Source organism: Pteropus alecto, unplaced genomic scaffold (genome assembly GCF_000325575.1).
Source record: "Pteropus alecto unplaced genomic scaffold, ASM32557v1 scaffold24, whole genome shotgun sequence".
Classification (NCBI taxonomy): Eukaryota; Metazoa; Chordata; class Mammalia; order Chiroptera; family Pteropodidae; genus Pteropus; species Pteropus alecto.
This window is the reverse complement of record NW_006439192.1, coordinates 21098691-21105311: the sequence shown is the minus strand read 5'-3', so window position 1 is coordinate 21105311 and position 6621 is coordinate 21098691. Positions and strand designations below refer to the sequence as shown.

At 36.3% G+C, this 6621-nt stretch overlaps 1 long non-coding RNA gene across 4 annotated transcripts in view; it reads right to left on the bottom strand.

Moving 5' to 3' along the window:
• The window catches only part of LOC107195979, a 188285-nt gene that overhangs the window by 96378 nt on the left and 85286 nt on the right, over window positions 1-6621 (bottom strand). The gene's annotated exons all lie outside the window — the stretch shown is intronic.

Genomic DNA, 6621 nt, shown 5'->3' with positions numbered 1-6621 from the left:
ATATATATGTACATATCTATATATAATACATCTATATCTATCTCTCTCTCTCTCGAGAGTGAGAGATGTATTATATATAGATATGTACATATATATGTATTCTTCGGCATAAGAATGATATATATATATATATATCAGTTATATCATGCCCCTTTACTCTTAAATATTTCAGCATATGTTTCTGAAAACAAAGACTTTCTCATATATAACCACAGTGTAATTATTGAAATCAGGAAATTTAACATTGACATTATAATCCAACCTATGGTCCATATTCAAATTTTGCCAACTGTTTCAATAATATCTTTTATAGCATTTTTTCTTCCCAAACTCAGGATCAAAGCCAGGATCACATACTGTATGTAATGGTCATGTTTCTTTAACCTGGAATAGCTACTTGGCCTTTCTTTGTGTTTAAAATGTGCTTCAAATTGGGTTTGTCTGTTGTTCATGATTAGATTCAGAATATGCACTTTTGGCAGAAATGCCACAAAGTGGATGTATATCATATCAGAAGGTACATAATAATTTGGCCCTACATAATAATTTGACCCATTGTTAATGACATTAACTTTGAAAAGTAACCACATCAGTCAATCAAGAAGTAAATAATACGAACATAGATTTTTATGATAGCTTACAAAAAAGTGAACCAAATATAGGAAATGTTTAACATGCAGAAAGATAGCGTATGCTCATAGCAGACCCTTTTGACAAATAGGCAGGAAAACAACTGAGGCATTAGAAACAGAACAGAAGAGACATGGCTGTGGGGAAATCTTGGAAACAGGGACATTTGCATATTAAGGGAAAGCAAGCCGCTAATAGTTGCAGAGAATATATAATAAATTGGAGGCTATTTTTTAAAAACTAATTTGAATTCCCCTAATTTCTCATTCCAGGACCTCACTGGTAATTACGTTTACAAATCATAACTGCTTCGTGACAATGGAAAATTTGGTCTGTCTCTGGTGAAAAAAAAGTAAGTTTTGAAAGTTCCTTTTGACTCAAAGCTTTTAATTTTAAAGGGTTATAGGAATATGCCTTTATGACACAGATGACACAGCTTTTAGTAACAAAAATATAATACATGTGAGCAAACTAATCAAAACAATATATAGATTAACATGTATATGTGTAATAGTATAAATACACATGCTGTAATATATACAAAAAATGGAAAATTTGTTCCCTTCTGTTAATAAGAGTGATAATTCACAAAGCATTAACTCAGTTAATGTCACCTTGGTTTGCTACCTTTTCCCATCATGAAGTTTCCATGTGTAACAGGCAGCATTTCGGCATAAGAATGATACTCAGAAATCTCCTGTGGCAATTTTATTCCATCCCCGCAATTGGATATAGTACAACGCTATTTAGAGTGAAGTAGAAGGGAATTTCAATGCATTACAATGTCCAAGCTGTAATTTCAGTCCCAATCTTCACAAATTGTTCTGTTAGAAAAAATAACTTCACTGGAAGCTTCAGCGCATACTATTTTTATGCAACCCTCTAGGCATGTAAACTTAAAGACCTGGATTGCCCAGAGAAGTTATTTGTTTTGTTAAGAACTCAGTTCATTTAGCACTTAAGCAGAGAATGAAGAGAACTTTTTTTTTTTTAAGATGATGATGTGCTGGCAAGAAGCAGGACAAGGAGTTATCCTTTTTTGCTCTTCATCTTTATCATTCTCCAAAACTTAAAAACATTAATTTTAATGAGGCTAACTCATCTGCAAAGCACCATTCTAAACTATGGTATAGGATTTTAAGAAGAGGACATCCTATCACTTGAGCTATTTAATACCACTTAAGGACTGTGAAATATAACAAATCCAAATAATTTGGGGGTGATGCCGCCATGTAATATTACAATAATTAACAAATGACCCTGTGAGAAAAGTCATCTAAAAAAGTTTGGTGGAGGCGCTGGAGTGGGATATAGTTGACTGAACTTTGTGTACATCTCAAGGTGAGAATCTCTCAGACTTTTAATCTCCAGAAAAAGGTATATAAAAAAATAGTTCTTTCTTAGACATAATGGACAATCTTCCTACCCATTTATTTATTTGGTTATTTTTATTTATGTTTTCTTCATACTCTTTTATAAAAAACTTCTGCCATGAGTTCTAAAACATGAAGTTGTTCAAAGGTAAGGAAAGTTCACGGCCAAATGAAGAAAACTTCTAGCACATTCTCATTCTTTTCTAACCGGGTCTTCTTGTGTTAACTCCCTTTGCCCCATTTACTTTGCTGTCTTCATAATTATGCACTTTCTCTTTGGGTCATCTTTAACAGCTGAGTCCTCATAAATGTTCCCTCACAAAGAGTTTATAGAGAAACAGTTGAAAGTAGATTTGGCCACAGCCCTGTCTTTATAGCTTCTGACTCCCCTGTCTTTATAGCTTTTGGCTCCTGAGAAGATAAGAAAATTTGGCCAATTCTTCTTCATGTCAAATCACTTTATCAGATGGAAGAAATGAGTGAATTAATCAGTCACTAAGCAAATCATTGGCAGAGGAAGCAATAACTGACTCTTGGACTCTGCTTACCCCTCCCATGTGGCCTTTCATGTCACATTCATTAGAGAACCTGTATGGAATGCACAGCAAAATCATTAACCAGGGAGCCGATGATCCCAGCACCAGATCCTCACAACCTAAGCTACTTACAGAAGTTTCTACGGGAGCCCTTAAAAAAATAATCCTGTTTATATTTGAGGCCTTACAAGAGAGCTGGTCATTTTTGCTCTTTTATTTTTTATCTCTATGGAAAAAGCTAGAAGTTGTTTATGTGAAGATTGCTGCTTGTTGCCAAGGGCAAAATGTAGCAAGAAATGATGTAAACAGGTTAAAGTGTAACAACAAATATAAATACATGTTTTAAAAAAAATGTTGCAACCCCTATAGGTGGGAAGCAAAGATTTTTAAAGCAGTCATTTTTTCTTTCAAAGTATTTCCTTTAGTTATGAATTTTGATCCATTTTTACACAGGTAGCAAAGACTGATTGGAAAGAAAATTACATTCCATGCTGCTTGAAGTGAGATGAAGGAGATAAATCCAAGGGATAGTTCAAGAATTGGAAGGTACTAGACTTGGGGTTAGTCATGTTCTTGCAAAGTGGAAATCGTTACATAGTATTTTCCTTGTGATAGCCTCCTCTTTGGGGTCACAAAAATAGCACTGACCTTAAATGAACAGTGTGAGCATCCCTACACCATCAATAGCAACACTGTGTGTGCTTGTGAATTACATGTTCTCCTTATAACCAATGGGTATTATGTACCACCTCACTTTTCTAATCCAAAAGGAAGATAGACATAGAAAGCAGCAAAATATGTCAGCTGACTGAAATCCTGGACCGAACTCACCTTAGAGAATGAGGGGTTAGCTTTGAAGTGGTTGTTGTTTTTATTAACTGAAAGGACAGACTGAATCTCTAGCATATTTTAACTAATCCAGGTTCTTAAAAAAGTTTTGGAAACATTTCAGATACAGCAAGCCCCCTAAGCCAGCATTTCCACAGCTGACATGATTTGCTGGCTGGTAAGCTAGAAATTAAAAGTGTCTACTGTGTGAAGTCCACGGTGGCGTGGTGCACAAAACGGTCACTCTTCTCTCTCCCTTCCATACTCCTGGGTGCTACAGTGGAGAGAGAACTGGGATCTGCGAGAAACTGATTAAAACTCCCACTGTGAATTTAACTTCCAAGTCAGATATTTGAGCAAAAGTAAGGCAAGCAAAACCAATAGTGCCCAGCAGAGTCCAGCCCTTTGTGTGGTTTCTCCTTCAGAAAACTTCTCCTAGCAGGATTGTTTATAACTAAGAGAAAAATTAAAGACAACAAAATTATCCACTTTGAAGAGCTGGTTAAATATGATCTAATAAGCCAATTGAACACTATTCAAAAGTTAAAAACAATGAGGTAGGTTATATGTATCGATATAGAAAAATAACCAAGATGTCGTTAAGTGGGAAAAAAGCAAGTTGTAGATTAGTAGAAATACAGTTCATTTGTGTAAAAAACATTGTGAAAAAAAAAATATTTTTTAAATTTTCTGGAAGAATATGCAAAATATAGCTAGTAGTTGTCACTCCAGGCCAGGGTCTCTCAACAGAGGCATGAAGGACACTTTGGGCTGAATAATTCCTTGTCCTGGGGGCCATCCTGCGCGTTGCACGATGTTTGCAGCAACTCTGGACCTTTCTGCTAAATGCTTGCAGCAACTGCCCCCTTCTCCCAGCTGTGACATCCAAAATGTCTTCAGACATTGGCAATGTCCCCTGGGAGTCAAAATTGTCCCCAGTATAGGACCACCGCTCTGGGGAGTGAGGCTGGATGGCAGGATTTTACTCCTCCAAACCATTTATTTTTGTTTCTTTGTTTGAGTCTACCATGAACATGTATTACTTTTATAAGAAAAAAGCTAGTTATTATTGTTTTTAAAAAAAGGCATAAAGTTTCCAAATTCACCTCAGAATTCATATATAAGCTGTGAAAAAAAAAACTAATAAAGATTATATAACTAATGAAAATACTTCGTAAAGTTGTGTTGCCATTTTAAGTGATTTAGTAGCTTCACATACACATAGTACTTACTCCAAAGAGCTTAAGGCATTGTTAAAAAAAAAAAAAATTCTGAAAATTTTATAGCCAAAATATGACAGCAGCAAAAACAGTGGAGAAAATGGCAGCCAAAATCAAGCTACTTAACAAATGCAATTGGCATCGGTATCCAGGGTTAAGAATTTATTTCTCCCTAGGAGAGCCAACTCTCAGCAAGACTTCGAGGAATGTGAAAACTGTCTTCAATATCCTTTCATACTCTCATGGCCCTGGCCTTGATCATCTTCATTTATTTACTCAAATATGCAGAAGAACTATATTAGACACTGAATTCTTTGGGATTTGAGAAGCATCAACAGCTTTGGTATAAATTAATTTATGGTTTTATCCTTATCAGTGACCTATGCACTTTAACACACTACTCAGAGACAGAAAAGTTCTCATGGGGCAACTTTACAGACCAATGTCTCCAGGCAGGAGCTACGAGGAGAACAGGGCTCCCTGCCAAATTACACCACAAAGGCAGCTGCCTGATGAGTTCAGGGGCAGGGCCGGGCTGCTCCTTAAAAAAAGATAAGTGAAATCCATGAGAGGAGAGGATAGCCATGTTGTTTCACTCAGTAAAGAGAAATTCCAAAAGAGGACATGGAATCTAAAATCTTTTGAAAGAGAAAAGTCAAATGTTTGGCCAAACAGAGAGGAAAGCAAGCAACAGATTGAGTAACGGTATGGGGGGTAAAGGAAAGAGCAGGGATGGGGGAGGGATGACAACAACGCTGAGGAGAGCAGTGTGAAGAGAAAGAGTCCCAGGAAAATAAGGAGCGGAAGTAAAGTGCCTGCCGGGTAGTGGAGCAAAGAGTAAAGTTTGAAAAGTAGTCTTGGATCTGGATCAACCGGAACAGCACTCAGAGGCCAAGGGTGTTTTCTTAAAGCACAGAGTTTGTTGGTGTTTTTTTTTTTTTTTTTTTTTTTTTTTTTTTTTTTTTTTTTTTTTTTTTTTTTTTTTTTTTTTTTTTTTTTTTTTTAAAAAAAAAAAAAAAATTGTATTAGTCTCTTCAAGTCACCCTATTTTAACTTCATCATGTTTATCCATCATTCAGCTTGTACTTTCATCAGTTGGTGGAGACTTGAACTGCCATTTCCTGGTTCTGTGGGTGGTTAGGATAATGAGGGGTATTCTATGGCTTTGCTTCATTTCCGGCTCCCTCCCTTCTTGAGGGTGTGTGCTCCCTTTGCTCTGCTCCATAAAAGATACTGTCACATATGAACGCTGTCTGTGTGTGGCCCTGGAGCCCCTCCAGCCTGAGCCTTAATAACAGCAGCAGCCAGAAAAGGCAGAAAATGGATTATAAACCTCAATGTTAATGTTAGGACAGGCAGTGGCCATGGTGCTGCCACTCTTTTTTTCTGAAACAGAAACAAAGAATGAATGTCCTAGGCTGTCTATGAAATGAGTCATCTCTGCAAAATATTTTCTTTGTTCTATCTCAAGGCAGTTGTGATGTTGACTTTTGAAAACATCAGTGTTCTTACCATTTAGAAAATCATAAAATCAAGAATTCTCCATTGAAGAATAAGTAAGACTTTTTTTCCTCCCTCATAATCTTATTTATGCCAATATTTAAATGATTTACCTAAAATTTAAGTGTTAAGAATTATGAAATACCAAACTGGAAGCCCCCTTTACATAAACTGCTTATATCCGTGGTTCTTAATCTGAAAGAAATAGGGTTTCCTAAGCCATTTTCAATATTTCTAAGCATTAAAGGAAATGGTAATTTCACTTTCAATAAATTTGGAAGGCTAATTGAAATATCAAGCACCTTTAATTCTGCATGGAATTATATTAATGTAAAGTGGCAGCACTGATTATGTCTTGCAGGTCAGAAAGGGAAGCAATAAAGAGGGGAGGAAAGGAGGAAGATCGGAAAAGAGGGATATAGGGGGTAGGGAGAGAGAGAAGAGGAAAACAGGATTTAGCTCTAGGCTTGAACAGGTCTTTGTTAAATTGGGTGATTTATTTCCTATCTCAACACGCCTCAAGCTCTCACCTGT